This window comes from Scyliorhinus canicula, chromosome 16, assembly GCF_902713615.1.
Source record: "Scyliorhinus canicula chromosome 16, sScyCan1.1, whole genome shotgun sequence".
NCBI lineage: Eukaryota > Metazoa > Chordata > Chondrichthyes > Carcharhiniformes > Scyliorhinidae > Scyliorhinus > Scyliorhinus canicula.
In genome coordinates, this window is record NC_052161.1 from 113,446,581 (window position 1) to 113,467,985 (window position 21,405).

Consider the following 21,405-nt stretch of genomic DNA (forward strand, 5'->3'; position numbering starts at 1 on the left):
GATCATTAGGGAGGACTGAAAAAAACAGCCCTGCTCCTACTGTCGGTTTGCCATGTATTGGCAGGCCAGAATGGCCAGCTCTGCTGGACTGAGTTGACCAAAGGAAATAAATTCCAGTCGGGATGAAGAGTTGAATTCCCTTTTAAATAATTTCAGTGACCAGTGCATGCAGAGGTCAAAGTGCAACTGGAAGCACAAAGGAAACACGTACCATTTTACTCCTGCACCAAGATATATGCATGCACGCCAAGCGGGTACATTGTAAGCAGCTAAATCATTCAAACAATACCTTTAATATTGCTTACATACCCAGGAGGCAAATGCACTGGAGTATTAATTAGGAATCTATGGCCGCACTGTAAAGATTGCATTAAACAGGCCTGGCGAAAACCACAGGAGAGAGTTTCCCTAATGGTGGAATTGGGGAATGTCATACAGGTCGCAGAAGATCTGGATTTTCACCTTGTTCACACAAGACCCGCATGTTTCCTGATCTCCATTGGCTCCAGGTCTGGATGTTTAAAAATCTTATCCTCGTCCAAATCCCTCCGAGGCCTCATCCCTCCCTACTTCTATAACTTTCTCCAGTCCTACAATCCTTCCCCTCTTCAAACTGGCCTCTTGCAGATCTCGGAACTCTACCATTGCTTTCAGCCCTACCTCCAGAATTCCCTCCTAAATAATTCCTCCTCTTCACCTCCATCCTCTTTTTAAAAATAAATTAAGAGTACCCAATTCATTTTTTTTTCAATTAAGGGGCAATTTAGAGTGGTCAATTCACCTACCCTGCATATCCTTGTGTTGTGGAGGCGAAACCTACACAAACACTGGGAGAATGTGCAAACCCCACACAGACAGTGACCCAGAGCCGGGATTCGAACCCGGGTCCTCAGCGCCGCAGTCCCAATGCTAACCACTGCGCCATGTGCTGCCATTTTGAACCTGGGACCTCGGACCTCCATCCTCCTTTTTTTTTTTTTTTTTTTTTTTTTTTTTTTTTTTTAAATTTTTTTTATTGGAATTTTTTGCAGAAAATATAACAAAAAGTATAGCAAAAAGCAGTAATATGCAACTAACAGCCCCATAACACCCACAATTCCCCCCATACCGTAACATCACATGTATCACATTCCCCCACCCCCCCCCCAAACAAGAGAACTTAACCATAAATTAAAATTAGATAAATCAAATTTAAATAAAATAAGCTAACATAATCAACGCCCCCCCCCCCCCCCCCACCCCCCCACCCACCCACCCACCCCCCCCCCCCCCCCGGGTTGCTGCTGCTACTGTCCCAGTACCCTATCGTTGAGCCAGAAAGTCGAGGAAAGGTTGCCACCATTTAAAGAACCCTTGCACCGATCCTCTCAGGGCGAATTTAACCTTCTCAAGCTTAATAAAGCCCGCCATGTCATTGATCCAGGTCTCCACGCTTGGGGGCCTCGCGTCCTTCCACTGTAGCAAAATCCTTCGCCGGGCTACTAGGGACGCAAAGGCCAGCACACCGGCCTCTTTCGCCTCCTGCACTCCCGGCTCTACCCCAACCCCAAAGATCGCGAGTCCCCATCCTGGCTTGACCCTGGATCCCACCACCCTTGACACCGTCCTCGCCACCCCCTTCCAGAACTCCTCCAATGCCGGGCATGCCCAGAACATATGGGCATGGTTCGCTGGACTCCCCGAGCACCTGGCACACCTATCTTCACCCCCAAAGAACCTATTCATCCTCGTCCCAGTCATGTGGGCCCTATGCAGCACCTTGAATTGGATGAGGCTAAGCCGCGCACACGAGGAGGAAGAATTTACCCTCTCCAGGGCATCAGCCCATGTACCGTCTTCGATCTGTTCCCCCAGTTCCCCCTCCCACTTCGTTTTCAGCTCCTCTACTGACGCCTCTTCCTTCTCCTGCATAAGCTTGTAGATATCGGATATCTTCCCCTCCCCGACCCAGACCCCCGAGAGCACCCTGTCACTCACCCCCTTCGCGGGGAGCGCAGGGAATCCCTCCACCTGCCGTCTAGCAAATGCCTTTACCTGCAGATATCTAAACATGTTTCCCGGCGGGAGCCCAAATTTCTCTTCCAACTCCCCCAGGCTCGCAAACCTTCCGTCGATAAACAGGTCCTTCAGCTGTCTAATGCCCGCTCTATACCATCCCCGAAATCCCCCATCCATGTTCCCCGGGACGAACCTATGGTTCCCCCTTAACGGAGCCTCCATCGAGCCCCCCACTTCTCCCCTATGTCGCCTCCACTGCCCCCAAATCTTGAGGGTAGCCGCCACCACCGGACTCGTGGTATACCTCGTGGGAGGGAGCGGCCACGGCGCCGTTACCAGGGCCCCCAGGCTTGTATCCCCACAGGACGCTCTCTCCATCCGTTTCCATGCTGCCCCCTCCCCCTCCATCACCCACTTACGCACCATCGACACGTTGGCCGCCCAGTAATACCCCGAGAGGTTGGGCAACGCCAGCCCCCCCCCATCCCTACTCCGCTCCAAGAAGACCCTCTTCACCCTTGGGGTGCCATGCGCCCAAACAAATCCCATGATGCTGCTGGTCACTCTTTTAAAAAAGGCCCTAGGGATAAAGATGGGCAAGCACTGGAAGAGGAACAAGAACCTCGGGAGAACCGTCATTTTGACGGATTGCACTCTGCCCGCCAGCGATAGCGGCACCATGTCCCACCTTTTAAATTCCTCCTCCATCTGTTCCACTAGTCTGGTGAAGTTAAGCTTATGAAGAGCCCCCCAACTCCTGGCCACCTGCACCCCCAGGTACCTGAAACTCTTCACTGCCCTCCTGAAGGGGAGCCTCCCAATTCCCTCCTCCTGATCTCCCGGGTGCACTACAAATACCTCGCTCTTTCCTAAGTTCAGCTTATAGCCCGAGAAGCCCCCAAATTCCGCTAACAGTTCCATCACCCCCGGCATTCCCCCCTCTGGGTCCGCCACATATAACAGCAGGTCGTCTGCATACAGCGATACCCGGTGCTCCTCCCCACCCCGCACCAGACCCCTCCATTTCCCTGACTCCCTCAACGCCATGGCCAGCGGTTCAATCGCCAGTGCAAAGAGCAGGGGGGACAGGGGACACCCCTGCCTGGTCCCACGATAAAGCCTAAAATACTCCGATCTCCTTCCATTTGTGACTACACTCGCCATCGGCGCCGCGTAAAGCAGCCTCACCCATTTGATGAATCCCTCCCCAAATCCAAACCTCTCCAGCACCTCCCATAGGTACCCCCATTCAACTCTATCAAACGCCTTCTCTGCATCCAGCGCCACCACTATCTCCGCCTCCCCCTCCACTGCCGGCATCATGATAACATTGAGCAGTCTCCGCACATTCGTGTTGAGCTGCCGCCCCTTGACAAACCCTGTCTGATCTTCATGAATTACCTCTGGCACACAATCCTCTATCCTGGTAGCCAGGATCTTCGCCAGCAACTTAGCGTCTACGTTAAGGAGTGAAATAGGCCTATATGATCCGCACTGCAAGGGGTCCTTATCCCGTTTTAGGATCAAAGAGATCAGTGCCCGCGACATCGTCGGGGGCAAAGCCCCCCCCTCCCACGCCTCATTGAAAGTTCGCACCAGCAGGGGACCCACCAGGTCCGCATATTTTTTGTAAAATTCTGCCGGGAACCCGTCCGGCCCCGGGGCCTTACCTGACTGCATTTGCCCGATCCCCCTGACTAGCTCCTCCAACTCTATCGGCGCCCCCAGCCCCTCAACCAGCCTCTCTTGAACCCTTGGGAAACATAGCCTGTTCATGAAGCTCTCCATCCCCTCTCTCCCCCTCGGAGGTTCCGACCGGTACAATCCCTCGTAAAAGTCCCTAAAGACCCCGTTTACTTCTGTCCCCTTCTGCACTACATTTCCACCCCCATCCTTCACTCCCCCAATTTCCCTAGCCGCATCTCGCCTACGGAGCTGATGCGCCAACATCCTGCTCGCCTTCTCTCCATACTCATATACCGCACCCTGCGCCCTCCTCCACTGTGTCTCCGCCTTTCTGGTGGTCAGCAAGTCAAAATTGGCCTGCAACCTGCGCCGTTCTCCCAGCAACCCTTCCTCCGGTGCCTCCGCATATCTCCTGTCCACCTCCAGAAGCTCTCCCACCAGTCTCTCCCTCTCCTTCCTCTCCTTCCTTTCCCTGTGGGCCCGGATGGAGATCAGCTCCCCCCGGATCACTGCTTTCAGAGCCTCCCAGACCATCCCCACCTGGACCTCCCCCGTATCATTGGTAACCAGATACCCCTCAATGCTTCTCCGAACCCTCTTACACACCTCCTCCTCCGCCAGCATCCCCACATCCAGGCGCCAGAGCGGGCGCTGGTCCCGCGCCTCCCCCATCTCCAGATCAATCCAGTGCGGGGCATGGTCCGAAATCGCTATGGCCGAATACTCGGCATCCTGCACCCTCGGGATCAACCCCCTGCTCAGGACAAAAAAGTCTATCCGGGAATAAACCCTATGGACGTGAGAGAAAAAGGAATACTCCCGCGCTCTCGGTCTCCCAAACCTCCAGGGATCCACCCCTCCCATCTGGTCCATGTATCCCCTCAGCACTTTGGCCGCCGCCGGTCTCCTACCCGTCCTTGAACTGGACCGGTCCAGTGTGGGATCCAGCACTGTGTTAAAATCTCCCCCCATGATCAGGCCCCCTGCCTCCAGGTCCGGGACGCGGCCCAACAAGCGCCTCATGAAGCCAGCATCATCCCAATTCGGGGCATATACGTTCACCAGCACCACCTTCTCTCCCTGCAGCCTACCCCTCACCATGATATATCTGCCCTCCTTGTCCGACACCACCTCAGCCGCCTCAAACGCCACCCTCTTCCCCACTAGAATCGCCACCCCCCGGTTCTTTGCGTCCAATCCTGAATGATAAACCTGCCCCACCCACCCCTTCCTCAGACGGACCTGGTCCGCCACCTTCAGGTGGGTCTCCTGGAGCATAGCCACGTCCGCCTTCAACCCCCTTAGATGGGAGACCACCCTGGTTCTCTTAACCGGCCCGTTCAGCCCCCTCACGTTCCAGGTAATCAGCCGGATCAGAGGGCAACCCGCCCCCCTCCCCTGCCGACTAGCCATAGCTTGGCAGATGTTCGCCCCAGGCCAGCATACCCCGCTCGACCCGTTCCCCATGGCGATAGCGCCTCTCCTCTTCCCCCCCGGCCCTCATCGGCTCCTTCCTAGTCGTTCCAGCAGCAACCCGGTATCCCCCCCCACCCCCCTCCACCCCCCAGGCTAGGACCCCTCCTAGCCGCGACGCACCCTCCATGGTACTTCCGTGAGTCAGCTGACTTCTGCTGACCCCGGCAGCTCCCGCCAAAACCTATCCCCTCCCGGCTTGGGGTCATCCCCCTCTTGCCACACCTCCTTGGCATTATTGCAGCGCGGGAAAAAAGACCCGTAGAGGCCCTTCCCCCATCGCAAGCTCCACCCCCCTGCCCCGCAGCGCGGGAAACCAGAGGAAAGCCCGCGCTTTCACAATGCCACACCCCATCCTTCTGACGCAGTTCCCCAAAATCCAGTTTCCCCTCAATCCCCAGCCCCGTACAGAAGAGAACATATAGAACACAAACCCCCAACACTCCCCACCTACCCCACAACCATACCCAACAGACAAACCCACCCGTAAACAGAGCAAAAAGAAAACCAGCATACATAACACACATTTCGAAGTTGAAAAAGTTGAAACAGTTGGAACAAAACAGCCACAGCGGAAACAACGCCGGCCAAAGTATGTTCCCAGGCCCTAGTTCAAGTCCAGCTTCTCCGCCTGTACAAAGGCCCACGCCTCCTCCGGGAACTCGAAGTAATGGTGCCGGTCCTTGTATGTCACCCACAGGCGCGCAGGCTGCAGCATTCCAAACCTGACCTGCTTAGCATGAAGCACCGCCTTCGTCCGGTTGAACCTGGCCCGCCGCTTAGCCACTTCCGCACTCCAGTCCTGGTAGATCCTCACTACCGAATTCTCCCATTTACTGCTCCTCTCTTTCTTGGCCCAGCGCAGCACACACTCCCGGTCACTGAATCGGTGGAACCGCACCAGCACCGCCACCAGCACCGCCCTCGGGGGCTCATCTGCCTTGGGCCTCCTGGCCATCACTCTGTGCGCTCCCTCGAGCTCCAGGGGCAAATGGAAGGACCCTGCTCCCATCAACGAGCTCAACAACGTGGTCACATACGCCGGGAGATCCGACCCCTCCAGCCCCTCCGCCAGGCCCAGGATCCTCAGATTCTTTCGCCTCGTGCGAACGTCCAGCTCCTCCAAGCGGTCCTGCCACTTTTTATGAAGTGCCTCGTGCAACTCCACTTTCCCAACGAGGACCACGGCCTCCTCCTCTCTTTCAACGGCCTGCCGCTGCAACTCCCGAATAGACTCCTCCTGTGCCGCCTGGGTCCCAAGCAGCTTGGCCGCAGTTGCATTCATGGAGTCCAGCAGCTCAGCCTTCAGCTCAGCAAAACAACGTAGGAGCGAGGCCTGTTGCTCCTGCGCCCACTTCCACCAGTCCTCGGGTGTTGCGCCGGCCGCCATTTTGTTTTTCTTCCCACGTTTTTTTTGGGGCGTTTCTGCAGCCTTTTTCACCATATAGTGTGGGGCAAGTTCTTCCAGGCACCTTCCCCCACCGGGATATGTAGCAACAGCACTGTTTGGGGCCCTCAAAACGGCCCAAAAGCCCTTAAATAGCGGGAGCGCCGGCCGCCATTTTGTTTTTTTTCACCCGTTTTTTGGGGGGCGTTACTGCAGCCTTTTTCACCAGATAATGTGGGGCAAGTTCTTCCAGGCACCTTCCCCCACTAGGATGTGTAGAAACAGCGCCGTTTGGGGCCCTCAAAACGGCCCAAAAGTCCCTAAATAGCAGGAGTGCCGGCCGCCATTTTGTTTTTCTTCCCCCGTTTTTTTGGGGGAGTTACTGCAGCCTTTTTCTTCTTCCCACTCCAGGTGAGCACCATATAGTGTGGGGCAAGTTCTTCCAGGCACCTTCCCCCACCGGGATGCGTAGAAACAGCTCCGTTTGGGGCCCTCGAAACGGCCCAAAAGTCCCTAAATAGCAGGAGCTGCCGAATGTGTGGCTTAGCTCCGCATAGCCGCAACTGGAAGTCACCTCCATCCTCCTTAAGGTGCGCCATCAAACCTCTCTCTTGGATAATATTTTTTTTTAAAGTATAAATTTAGAGTATCCAATTATGTTTCTTTTCCAATCAAGGGGCAATTTAGCGTGGCCGATCCACCTAACCAGCACATCTTTGGGTCGTGGGGGTGAAACCCACGCAGACAGGGGGAGAATGTGAAAATGCCGCACAGACAGTGACCCAGGGCCGGGATTCGAACCCAGGTCCTCAGCGCCGCAGTCCCAGTGCTAACCACTGCACCATGTGCTGCCATTTCTTGTATAATTATTTTTAACAACTGTTCTAATATCTCTTTCTTTGGGCACGGTTCACCGCAAAAATTTCAAAGGGCGTTCTCGGGCACGTTCGCCGGGGTGTTTTGCAATGGCTGCAAGGCTGGGATGGAGACCATTATTCGACGCCATGTAGCCCTTTCTTTGGGCTCGGAGTTTCTCTCCAGTTGAGGTCGTGCGTTGATGTTTTTCCGGCACTGGGAAGCTGAACTCGCCAGCAGGACCGGCTCCTCAGAGATCAAGGTGCCATTTTCATATCGGATTTACAGTGCAGAAGGAGGTCATTCAGCCCATCGAGTCTGCACTGGCCCTTGGAAAGAGCACCCCACTTAAACCTACGCCATCCCCGTTACCATGTAACCCCACCCAACCTTTTTTGGACACTAAGGACCCAGGTTGGCACTACCAAAGACTAGGGCCTGAGGGGGGGGGGGCTAGGCCCATGAAAAGTGGGATGAGGGGAGTATGAAGGGTGATGGGTTGAAGGGGGTTATGAAGAGGGTCATGAGGGTAGGGGGGTGAAAAGAGGGGGGAGGGCTTGAAAGGAGGAGCCCTAAATGTGGGTGACCCATAGCGGGGTGTGCTCACGTGGCTGGGGACGATGCCCATGTCTGCATGGGTGGCATTGCCTGTTGGTGGGGGGGTGTGGAGGACCATCAAGCTCAAGATCAGGGCTCCTTTTTGAAAGAGAGTCCCGATCTCTTGAGGAGCCGCCTCGTCAGCGAGTTCAGGTCCACACTGCTTAAAATATTTCTGTGTTTTAAAAAAAATTTAGAGTCGCCAATTATTTTTTCCCCAATAAAGGGACCTCAGCGCCGTATGCAGCAGTGCTAACCACTGTGCCGCATGCCACCATTCTGTGTGTTTCTGACCAGTGAGAAACTTCCCTGGCCCCCAAAAATGGACTAAGTGTGGGTGAATATTGGTCTGGATCTCACGCAAAACGCCGGGGAAACGCCCACTCAAACCCTCCCAAAATGACACTTAGGGCGAGATCAACTGGTTGCATTGTGCTTTCTTGGTTGTGGTGTCGATGTGGGTGGACCAGGACAGATTGTTGGTGATGTGCACACCTAGGAATTTGAAGCTGTCAACCATCTCCACCTCGGCCCCATTGATGCTTCGCTTCCTGAAGTCAATGACCAGCTCTTTAGTTTTGCTGACATTGAGGGATCGATTGTTGTCGCTGCACCACTCCACTAGGTTCTCTATCTCCCTCCTCTACTATTGAGTGTGAGCACTTGGAGGGTATCTGGTAAGGACAGGATCAGACTCAGCTGCAATGGGCTATCACATTCATTCTAGCAGTAAAGGGGCTGCCCAGTGACATCCACAATCCATTTGTGCTTGTGGATTTGTTGCACCATTTTGTACCCATTGCACACCAGAAAGAATGTCCACAAGATGCAAGTCCAGCAGCACCCGAGTCAAATGTGGTTGCTGGGCAGCACGGTGGCACAGTGGTTAGCATTGCTGCCTACGGCGCTGAGGACCCGGGTTCGAATCCCGGCCCTGGGTCACTTTCTGTGTGGAGTTTGCACATTCTCCCCGTGTCTGCGTGGGTTTCACCCCCACAACCCAAAGATGTGCAGGATAGGTAGATTGGCCACTCTAAATTGCCCCTTAATTGGAAAAAAATAATTGGGTACTCTAAATTTAAAAAAAAAAAATGTGGTTGCTGACTGGTGTGGCGGGATTGCTCATGATTTAAGTGGCGCTGCTGCCTCACAGAGCCAGGGACCCGGGTTCGATTCCCACCTCGGGTGGCTGTGTGGAGTCTGCACGTCCTCCTCGTGTCTGGATTGGCCATGATAAATTTCCCCTTAGTGTCCAAAGGTAAGGTGGCTATGGGGATAGGGGCGGGGGAATGGGCCCAAGTAGGGTGCTCTGTCAGAGGGTCGGTGCAGACTCAATGGGATGAATGGCCTCCTTCTGCAGTGTGGGGATTCTATGATAAAGCTAATGAACTGAACCAGATAACAGAGGAATGAGCGCTCACTCACCCGTCCCTTTGCAGAATGAACACTCTCCCTGGCTTTCTGCTCCCTCTCAGTGGATCCATTCCTCTCTCAGTCTGTCAGTCAATAGTGCAGGTTCACTGGCCCCACAAGGTGCTGAAGGTAAAGTGGCTTTGAGTGAGCTCCTGTAGTTTTGCTGAACTCTGGGGCGGCACAGTGGTTAGCACTGCTACCTACGGCGCTGAGGACCCGGGTTCGATCCTGGCCCTGGGTCACTGTCCGTGTGGAGTTTGCACATTCTTCCCGTGTTTGCGTGGGTCTCACCCCCACAACCCAAAGATGTGCAGGGCAGGTGGATTGACCACACTAAATTGCCCCTTAATTGGAAAAAATAATTGATAAATTAAAGGTAAGTATTTTACAGTCCCTGTAAATAAGGGATTTTTTTAAAGAAAATATTTTATTGAGGCATTTATAATTTGAACAGTTTTAAAAATCAAATTTCAACAAGGAAAAAACAACATAACCAACCAGATCCCCAATAACGAACCCCAGCCAACATGGCTGACACAGAGAGTGCCACCTTCCCCAGCCCCCTTCTGCTGGTTCTCCTGCCCTTACTCGTCCTCCCCGTGCCCCCCTTCCCCTCCCCTGTTGACAGTTTAATTTTTCTCAAAGAAAACGATGAACGGCTGCCACCTCTGAGCAAACCCCTGCAATGATCCCCTCAAGGCGCATTGAATTTTCTCTCAAGTCTGTGAAACTCCGCCATGTCGCTAACCCATACCCCCGGCTATGGGAGCTCCGAGTCCCTCCATCCTAGAAGGATTTGTCTCCGGGCCACCAGGGAGGCAAAGGCCAGGACATAAGGGATTTTTAACAATGGATGTTTTTAAAAGTGGAAACTGAGGTGAGGTCACTTTGGGACACTAGCAGCACCATGGGAATGGGCGAGTTGGTGAAAAGTATCAGCATTAATTGGAATAGGAAGGGAGACTGAAGGAAGTTTATCCAGTCTTCCATCCCTCCTTCCATCAACATTACCAGAACAGAGGACAGCACGTTGGCGCAGTGGATTAGCCCTACTGCCTCACGGCGCTGAGGTCCCAGGTTCGATCCCGGCTCTGGGTCACTGTCCGTGTGGAGTTTGCACATTCTCCCCGTGTTTGCGTGGGTTTGGCCCCCACAACCCAAAGATGTGCAGGTTAGGTGGATTGAACACACTAAATTGCCCCTTAATTGGAAAAAAATGAATTGGGTACTCTAAATTTATTTTTAAAAAGAAAAAAAAACATTACCAGAACAGAGATTACCTGGTCTGTGAAATCTTGCTGTGCATAAATTGGCTTCTGTGTTTCCTACATTACAACAGAGACCACCCTTCCAAAAGCATTTCATTGGCTGTGGGACGTCCTGAGGTGATGTGAGGCGCTATATAAATGTACGCCATTCAAGTCTTTCGGTCTGAAAAACAACCAGCCACCATGTTCTGGCAAAGAGTCAAAGGACTCGAAACGCTAACTCTGGTGCTCTCCTAATAGACTCTAGCCGACCTGCTGAATTCTTCCGTCCTCTGTTCTGCATTCACCATTACCCGCTGATTCTTGACTCTCTCCCAAGTTTATATCCCATTATCCTATTAATCCCATGGGTTTTGATTTGTTATTAAGGCTGTGGGATGGAAAAGATGGTGCAGTGGAGGAGGAGGCGGGGGTGAGGAGGAGGAGGTGAAATCGAGGAGGAGGAGGGTGAGGAGGACATGGGGGGTGAGCAGGAGGGGGTGAGGAGATGAGGGGGTGAGGAGGTCAGGAGGAGGGGGTGAGGAGGGGTGAGGAGGGGGTGACGAGGAGGAGGGGTGAGGAGGAGGAGGGGGTGAGGAGGACATGAGGTGGACAGGAGTAGGGGTGAGGAGGATGGGTTGAGGACATGAGGGGGGTGAGGAGGACAAGAGGAGGGGGTGAGGAGTTGAGGAGGAGGGGTAAGGACATAAGGAGGGGAAGTTGAGGAGAGGAGGTGGAGGGGTGATGTTGAAGAGGAGAGGGTGAAGAGGAGGTGTGAGAAGGAAGGGGTGAAGAGGAGCTGATGTTGAGGAGGATGAGGGGGTGAGGACATGAGGGGGTGAGGAGGACAGAAGGAGGAGGGGATGAGGAGAGGGTGAGGGGGAGGAGATGTTGAGAAGAGGGTGAGGTGAGGAGGAGGAAGGGGTGAGGAGGAGCAGAGGGTGAGGTGGAGCTGTTGAGGAGGAGAGGGTGAAGTTGAATAGGAGTTGAGGAGGACAGGAGGAGGGAGGGGGTGAGGAGAACATGAGGAGGGGAAGTTGAGAAGGAGGGGGTGAGGAGGGATGGGGACATAAGGAGGAGGGGGTGAGGTGGACAGGAGGAGGAGGGGATGAGGAGGAGGGGCTGTGGAGGACATGAGGAGGGCGGGTAAGTTGAGGGGGAGGAGTGGAGGAGGGGGGAGGACATGAGGAGGAGGAGGGGACGTTGAGGAGGAGAGTAAGTTGAGGAAGGGGGGTAAGAACTTAAGGAGGAGGGGGTGAGGTGGAGGAGGGGATGAGGAGGGGGTGTGGAGGGGATGAGGAGGAGGGGGTGTGGAGGACATGAGGAGGGGTAAGTTGAGGGGAGGGGGTCAGGAGGAGAAGAAGTGGAGGAGAGGGGGAGGACATGAAGAGGAGGGGACGTTGAGGCAGAGGAGGAGTGACGAGGAGTGGAGGAGGAGGACATGAGGAGGAGGGGGGGAAGTTGAGGAGGAGCGTGAGGAGAAGTTTTTTTTTTCTTTTTTTTTCATAAATTTAGAGTACCCAATTCATTTTTTCCAATTAAGGGGCAATTTAGCGTGGCCAGTCCACCTACCCTCCACATTTTTTTGGGTTGTGGGGGTGAAACCCACGCCCATGCAGACACGGGGAGAATGTGCAAACTTCACACGGACAGTGACCCAGAGCCAGGATCGAACCTGGGACCTTGGCGCCGTGAGGCAGCAGTGCTAATTACTGCACCACCGAGCTGCCCTTGGAGGAGGGGAAGTTGAGGATGAGGAGGGGGGTGAGGAAGTGTGGAAGTTGAGGAGGAGGAGGGTTGAGGACATGAGGAGGAGGGAAGTTGAGGAGGAGGTGAGGAGGAGGGGAAGTTGAGGAGGAGCAGTGGTGAGGACATGAGGAGGAGGGGAAGTTGAGGAGGAGCAGGGGTGAGGACATGAGGAGGAGGGAAGTTGAGGAGGAGGGGAAGTTGAGGAGGACATGAGGAGGGGGTGAGGAGGAGGGGAAGTTGAGGAAGAGGTGTAGTGAAGGGGAAGCTGCAACATAAAGTTGGAGGAGTGTGTGGTTTGACGAGGTGTTTAGGCCAAATGCCCTGAGGCACGTTGAGCTAATGATCACGAGAATTATTCAGATTTGCACATTTATTGTGTGTCTCTGGGATTAGTTTGAGGTGATGCTTAAAACCTCTTTGTGAAGCCGTAGATGGAAGTCACAGTTTCCTCTGACTAATGAGAAGATTCATCCATGCAGGTCGATTAGCTGTTTATATGGGCCAGTCTGCAATTGAACAACACAATCAGGTTTAAGGTAACTATCTAGCTGCTTTCTGACCTCTCTCCCTGCAAGGTGCTGACTTCCCTCTGCGTGCTGGTGCATGGCAGCCTAGACTGCAGCCTGAGGGTCACACAACCCCCAAACCCGACAGCCTGGAAGCCCAGCAGCACCAGGCCTCATTGTGGTCGCCATTTTTATTTTATTCTGTCCCGCTTGGGTTTAATGTGCCTGGGGGATGGGAAAGGCTGTCATTGATGTTATTCCCTCACCGATGGATAAATCTCTTGATGCGAATGTGACAACCTGAGACTAATGGGAAGAAGGATTTAAACTTTTGGTGAATATTGACATCATTAATAAGCTGGAGGTGAGTTGCAACTAACAGTAAACAGCTTTTGAACTAGTCTGTGAACTATAGCAAACAGGATTCACTACAGCTGTCTCCCAATAAGAACATAATTATTTCTCTAGTAAAAACAGTCAGTGGAGGATAGTTACATTATATAAATTACGTTGTTAAAATCACTTACAGCAATGCAGTCTGTTCATTTTATATATTTGACTTTTCCTCAGAGTAATGTAAAAGGTGACACTAGTTTCTGAACTGTGCACCAGGTTTTATTTCCAAGGGTTTTAGAATAGCTCAGCAGTAAAATGTCTACACCAGGGTTGTCCCAGCCTGAACTTCTAGCAGCTTCTGTGGTGTATGTTTACTTTGCTCACAGTCAACACCCAGGTTTAACCAATGAAGCACAATGAAGATAGATCAGTTACAAGACTCACATCAATAAACACGAATTAATGAACACTTAAGGGCGCGATTCTCCCATCCCCGCGCCGGGCTGGAGAATCGCCGGAACCACGCCACGCCACCCCGACGCCGGCGTGTGATTCTCTACGGTGCGGAGAATCGGCGCCATTTGCGCCGGCGCGTTTGCCGCAACGTCGGTTGCAGGTCTCTGTACTTGGCCGGGCCGCTGATTCTCCGGCCAGTATGGGCCGAGCGGCTGCACGGAAAAAGCAGAATCCCGCCTGCGCCGTCCACACCTGGTCGCTGCCGGCGGGAACTCTGCACGAAGGGTCAGGTGGCGGCCTGTGGGGGGGAGAGGGGGGCTCTGATGGAGTCTGGCCTGCGATCGGGGCCCACCAATCGGCGGGCCGGCCTCTTCCCACCCCTCCCCAACGCGTCCCCATTTGCGCGTCCGGCCCCAGAACCCCCGCGCAATGTTGCGTCGGGGCCGGCACGTTCCGTAAAGCCACCGCGCATGCGCAGGTTGGCACGTCGCCAGTGCGCATGTGCGGGTTAGTGTGTCGCCACAGCGCATGCGCGGGTTGGCACTGCCCCTAGTGCACGCCAGGAAGTGAGGCTGGAGCAGCGTGAACCGCTCCAGCGCCGTACTGGCCCCCTGTAGGGACCAGAATCACTAGTGCCCGCGCCCATTTTGCACCATTGTGAAACGCGACGGTGTTCACGAAGGCGCGGACACTCTGTCCCGCGATCGGAGAATCGCTTAAAGTCTTCAGAACTGACTGATGGGAGAATTACTAGGTTATCACTAATCTGATAGGAATAGTGATGTTACTGAATGCAGCTTTTATGTGCTCCTAAGACTCCACAGCATAAACCCAAAAGACCTGAACAAGACTTGCAGCCTGCAAGGCTATCAACATCCTGGGGGTTACCATTGACCAGAAACTGAACTGAATCATAGAATCCCCACGGTGCAGAATGAGTCCATTTGGCCCATCGAGTCTGCACCGGACCTTGGAAAAGCACCCTACTTAAGCCCATACCTTCTGCCTATCCCCGTAACCCAGTAACCCCACATAACCTTTTGACACTAAGGAGCAATTTATCATGGCCAAACCACCTAACCTGCACACCTTTGGACTATGGGAGGAAACCGGAGCACCCGGAGGAAGCCCATGCAGACATGGGGAGAAAGTGCAAGCTCCACACAGATAGTCACACAAGGCTGGAATTGAACCTGGGTCCCTGGAGCTGTGAGGCAGTAGCGCTAACCACTGTGCCACCATGCACCCACTGGACTAGTCATATTAATACTGTGGCTACCAGAGCAGGTCAGAGACTAAGATTCCTGTGGCGAGCAACTCATCTCCTGACTCCCCAAGCCTGTCAGGGACAAGTCAGGAGTGTGCTGAATTCTCTCCACTTGCCTGGATGAGTGCAGCTCCAACAACACTCAGGAAGTTCAACACCATCCAGGACAAAGCAGCCCGCTTAATTGTTCCCCCTTCCGGCGGCACGGTAGCACAGTGGTTAGCACTTTGTTTCACAGCTCCGGGGTCCCAGGTTTGATTCCTGGCTTGGGTCACTGTTTGTGTGGAGTCTGCACATTCTCCCCGTGTCTGCCTGGTTTCCTCCGGGTGCCCCGGTTTCCCCCCACTGTCCAAAGATGTGCAGGTTCAGTGGATTGATCATGCTAAAATGCCGTTAGTGTCCATAAAGGATAGCTGGGGTTACGGGGATAGGGTCGAGGTGTGGGCTTAAGTGGGGTGCTCTTTCCAAGAGCCAGTGCAGACTCGATGGGCTGAATGGTCTCCTTCTGCACTGTAAATTCTATGCTTCTATGATTCCACAAACATTCACTCCTTCCACCACTGACGCACGGTAGCAGCCGTGGGTACCATCTACAAGATTCGCTGCAGGAACTCTCCAAGGCTCCTTAGGCAGCGCCACAACCTGTACCAGCTAGAAGGACAAGGGCAGCACATTCCTGGGAACCCCACCACCTGGAGATTCCCCTCCAAGTCATTCACCATCCTGACTTGGAAATAGATCGCTGTTCCTTCACTGTCACTGGGTCAAAATCCTGGAACTCCCTCCCTAATAGCACTGTGGATGTACCTACACCACAGGGACTACTGCAGCTCATGAAGGCAGCCCACAAGCACCTTCTGAAGGGCAATTAGGGATGGGCAGAAATGTTGGTCTAGCCAGCAACGTGCACATTCATGAACGAATAATGATTTTTTAAGAAAATGCTGAGGTACAGTTCCAGACACACCAGCAGACCTCTGTACACGGTCCTTCATGTGCAGGCCTACCAGGTATCAGTGAGCTATTTGACTCTGGGAGCATCACAGCTGTTCCAGATCTTGCCCTGACCTATTTTCTGCGCTTCCCCTTCGGACTGTGACTCTTTTATAGTCAGAGCTGGGGCAGCACTGGGAAATGAAGTGATTTTCCTCAGCCTCTTTAACTGGAAAGTGAGAGTAATTGGGGAAGAAATCTCGGCCCAGGCCGGAAATTGGGTGTGCGCAAGAGACCAGATTTGGAGGAGTTCAGAGGTCGTGGTGGGCAATGGGGTTGGGAGCTAGAGATGGAGAGGTTGTGGAGCGATTTGAAAACGAGGATGAGAAGTTTAAATGAGAGTGTTGCCAGGCCAGCAAACAGTGACGATGGATGAAGGGGACTGATACCTTCGCCAGAGTTAACTCAGGCTCGGGATTGAATCTCCTGGTCTAGATGCATTTAATCACTCTGAAATACTTGGGTGCCAGAGCCTAAAGACCCAGTTGTCCCCCCAGAATAATCTTTTAAATAATTTGTTCTTGTTTTGCCTGAAGGAGAGGGGACTATAAAGATTATTATTATTCTTATGTTTCAATTAAAGGCATCGTCAGGCTGATTCTCTCCAAGCTCCACACAGGCTTATCACTCCATTACTGCCGAACTGCTTTATTAACATATTCACAACAAACAGTTTCCAGAAAGAATAATTATTCATCGACATGGCCTCTTCCATAACTGCTGCGGCAGCAGAGACTCACTATTAATCAGCCCACGCTACCTTACATTGTGCCTGCTTTCACTTATTACTGAGCAGCCGTTTAATGCCTTCTAGTTTAGTCTTTGAGATTTTGATAGAAGTATGTGAGAGAGAGAGAGAGAGAGCTAGCTTCTGGAACATTCCACAAAATTTAGGAGAAAGAGCAGTCGAAGCGTATAAGATTCTGAGAGGGAATAAAAAGATCCTGAGAAGGTTTGACAGTGTGACGAGAGTGTCTTCTACCTAGAACTAATGGTCATAATCTCAGGGTCAGGGGTCAACCATTTAGGAGCGAGATGGGAAATTCTTCACTCGGACCGTTGTGAATCTTTGAAATTCTTGACCTCTGAGCACTGGGATGTTCAGCCATCAAGTGTGTTCAATGCTGAGATCAATAAATTATTGGAAACCTGGATAGTTCTTTTTTTTATAAATTTAGAGTACCCAATTCATTTTTTCCAATTAAGGGGCAATTTAACGTGGGTGAAACCCACGTAGACATGGGGAGAATGTGCAAACTCCACACGGACAGTGACCCAGAGCCGGGATTGAACCCGGGACCTCGGCGCCGTGAGGCAGCAGTGCTACCCCACTGCGCCACCGTGCTGCCTTGAATCCTGGATAATTAAGTGATATAGGGATAGGGCGGGAAAGTGGGGTTAGGATCAGGGATGTATCATGATCTTAAATGGTGGAGCAGGTTCAGCAGGTGTGGTCTACAGCATCCTTCTATTTCGTAAGGTCTAACAATAGAAACATTGCAGACTTTAAACTGGGAGTTCAGTGACTGGACTGCCTACTTTGCAAAATGGATCCTCTGATAAGCCACGAGGACCAAGATGGCCGCTAGTCCACTCATTGGTCCACGTTGACTGTAATATTCCAATTGATTTCAAAGCCCTGTTAGAGAAAAAAAAGATCAGTCAAGGATCTTGTTCCTCATCAGCAGTCCCCGCTGGAATTCAGGGCTGACAGTTGCGGTCGGTTTCCCTGTGGGGGCCCAGGTCCTCCTATCCCACCAGAGTAAAGCTTTAAAATGTCTTTCCACCCAACCAGCCTCACTGCTCCTTGTTTCCAGATTTCCTCAGGTAGTTAATTCTGGCACTGTGGATGACTGTCCTGATTGGAAATTGAGTTAAAAGCCCAATAGGACCCCGCTGTTTGCATATTAAAGAATAACTTGCATTTACAAAAGCGCCTTTCACAAGCTCGGGACATCCCAGAGCACTGTATAGCCAGTGAGGTGTCACTGTTGTACTGTAGGAAATGTGGCAGCCATATTGTGCACAGAAAGCTCCCACAAACAGCAATTACCAGATCATCTGTTTTTGGGATGTTAATTGAGGGGCAAACATTGGCAAAGACACCGGGGGTAACTCTCCTGTCCTTCTTTGAAATAGTGCCATGGGATCTTTACAACTTCCCTGAGAAGGCATACGGGGGCTTTGCTTTAACATTTCAACTGAAAGATAGCACCTCTGACAGTGCAGCACTCGCTCAGTACTGCACTGGGGTGTCAGCTTGGATTATGTCCTCATGTCCTGGAGTGGGGGTTGAACCCAGAACCTTATGATTCGGAGATGTGAATGCTCCCACTGAGCCATAGCTGACATGTCAAAGAGGCCAGAGCCTGTCTGCGGCAGCCGCCCCTGACTACCCCAAACATTTTAAAAAAATAAATTTAGAGTACCCAATTATTTTTTTCTCCAATTAAGGGGCAATTTAGCATGGCCAATCCACCTAACCTGCACATCTTTTGTTGTGGGGGTGAAACCCACACAGACACGGGGAGAATGTGAAAACTCCACACGGACCATGACCCAGGGCCGGGATTCAAACCCGGGTCCTCAGCGCCGCAGTCCCAGTGCGCCACATGCTGCCCTGACTACCTCCAAAGATGAGGCATTAAAATGGGTGAGCATATTGTGAAGAGGGAAGCACCCTGCCCCAAAGTTAATCTTCCTGCGTCCCCACGTCTGGCTTGAGATGAAGGCTTATACTTCTGGGGTTTTTGATCTTGATCTGGTTTCCATGTATTCATTCATTCTCCCTTTACCCGGATGCCAGTTACAGGGTTGATGGGGTGCTCAGCCTCCGCTGGAGTGCATCATGTCATTAGTGACAGCAGAGCTAATCTGAAGAATACCAATGAGGCCCTGAGCTGTTTGTTAGTCTAATGCGAGATGTCTGTTTGTGTTCACCAGCTGTTGGCAACAACATCCCCGGGGGGGGGGGGGGGGGGGGGGGGGGGGGGGGTGTTCCAGCAGAAACAATTCTTTACTATTCCTGATGGCTTCAGGCTGTGTATCAAGCAGTGTACTGGGCCTATTCGGATGGGGGTAGTATGGGACAAATCCACCCTGGGTAACAAATGTTTGACGCCACAGAATCTGCCTGTTGCAAGATTTTCTTTGTTTTGTTTTAAAAGGCAAAGCTCAGGTGGTAGGATCACTGGGGCCTACTTCATGTCCACTGCCAGGGCAAGTCGGAAATTGGGGAGCGTCCGAGATTTTCCAAGTCGCGCTGGGCTGGCTTCCCCTTGGGGCTACACAAGCCTTAGGCACCCACCAAATCTGCCAGTGTGTAAAACCACTTACAGGAGAGGAGGGAAGGACGTTTGAGGAAAAGAAATGCCCTCTATTCAGCCCATCGTCTCCCTCTTTCTCGTCATCACCATACTGTTCTCCTGCTCGGAGAACGTCCTTGTTCCGCTGAAGTTCTCAATGCTTCGGTGTCAGCTGTGCCTCAGTTGTTAGCATCCTCACTTCTGACCCATGAGGTTCCAGGTTCGAGCCCCACCCCAGGACTTGAGTGCAAAACCAAGGCTGATCCTCCAGTGCAGCACCTTGGGAGTGCCGCACTGTTGGAGGTGCCATAATTTAGGTGAATTGTTAAACCAAAGCCCCCTCGGTCTGCTAAGGCGGCAGTGTTTCGAGAAGAACAAGCAAGTTATTCCTGGTGTCCTGGCCAATAATTATCACACAGTCAACACCACAAAAAAGACAGATTATCTCGTCAACATCGCCTTGCTGTGTGTGGGAGATTGCTGTGTGTAAATTGACTTTTGTATTTCCTAAGTGACTTCAAAAGTATCACATTGGGCTGTAAAAGTCTTTGGGGTATCCAGAGTTATGAAAAGTGCGGTATAAATACAAGTCCCCCCCCCCCCACCCCACACACACACACACACACACACACATTGACAATACGCCTCAGTTGTGATGGAGGTTACAATTCACTCCCCCTCACTTAAACCTCTTTCCCCTTTCACTGCCTTCCCCTTCTGAAAAGCCAATTCCTAAAACACAGTCCATATAACCAAGCCTTTTCACCCTTGCTAACGTGTCCCTTCCTGTCCCGACCAGCTTCCTTATACTGGCAAAGTATCTTGCAATGTTCTTTATATCAATGGTGTTAAATGCAAGTAAATGTGTCAGAGAGTTGTCCGGGTGTATTTGGGAGCGCACGTCAACTGGCTTCTGACTTCTCCACGGCAATGTGAAGGATGAGTCGGGGGAATGGCACAACTCCTCATGTATCCCACGGGGGTACTGCCCAGATTACGCCTGGAGAACGAAGAGACACATTGCTGCAGGCTCTCTCTAGCCTTACGCAGTAATCCTGCCAGCATCGGAGGAGCCTTCCACTCGTGAAGCAAGGTGGTCAAGATTGACTGTCTGCCGCTTAGACACCTTTAAGATCTGACCAAGAAACGATGGCATTCATGCTCAGTCCCAGACTGCCTGCAAGACTTAAACCAGTGGTGGGTACGAAGCACCTCGCCCAGCTACAATGTTGCCAGGATACTGAGCCAGGTCCTGAAGAGACTTCAATATGATGATAAATGCCCATGCGGCTGTATTTAGGAACCTGCTGCTTAAGCCTGTTGAGCTCCGAAAGTTAATGGAATCAAGTTGGTATCTTGCCAAGTGCTAGCATTGTCCTCATTAGTGAATAGATGCTGGCGCATTCATTAGCCACAAATAAAATAATGGTTCGTTGCGAGTGAAGTTGAGAAAAGTCTTGCTGCAGTTAAATGTGGAAATGTGTGTCAAGAATCCAGAAGTAAAGTCACAAAATGTTAATTCTGTTGTTAAATGGTGACCAGATGTAGAAGCCACCAATAACGTGGAGGGAATGATGGGCAGGTTGGATTTGGAATAAAAGGCACCTCCAGTGCGGAATGCAAATCCTGCTCAACTTGGGAATCTGTTCACATTTGTAGTGTTTCACTGGGTGACCTTTATTCAAGCCCTTATGAGTCTAAGCACATACAGCAAAGGCGAACAGAAGGAAAACATGAATAATTTCACAAATGTCTATTGGAGTCATGTTTATTAGGTTCTATCAAAAACAAATCATCCTCCGAGCAGCAGAGGCCTCACTGGAGCCTCTGAAATACCCTTCATGCGAACTAAATGTCCATATCCACGTCAAAATGTACCTTCGACTCGGAATCTTCCGTCTTTTCAACCTCCTGTTCACTGCTGTGAGTTTCCTGCCTCCTCGTTCACGTTGTCGATGGTAACACTTGAAGCAATCTTGGGTGGGCAACACAGAGAGTCCTCTGGCACTAAGATGTCCTTCAGGCCTTGAAGGGTCAACCTCCTCCTGTCCCCGATCCTGTGTCATCGGGACTTTAGCCAATGAAATGCCACTCAGTTCTGCCGGGCATGATAGACAGATTGGGCTCATTTTAACAA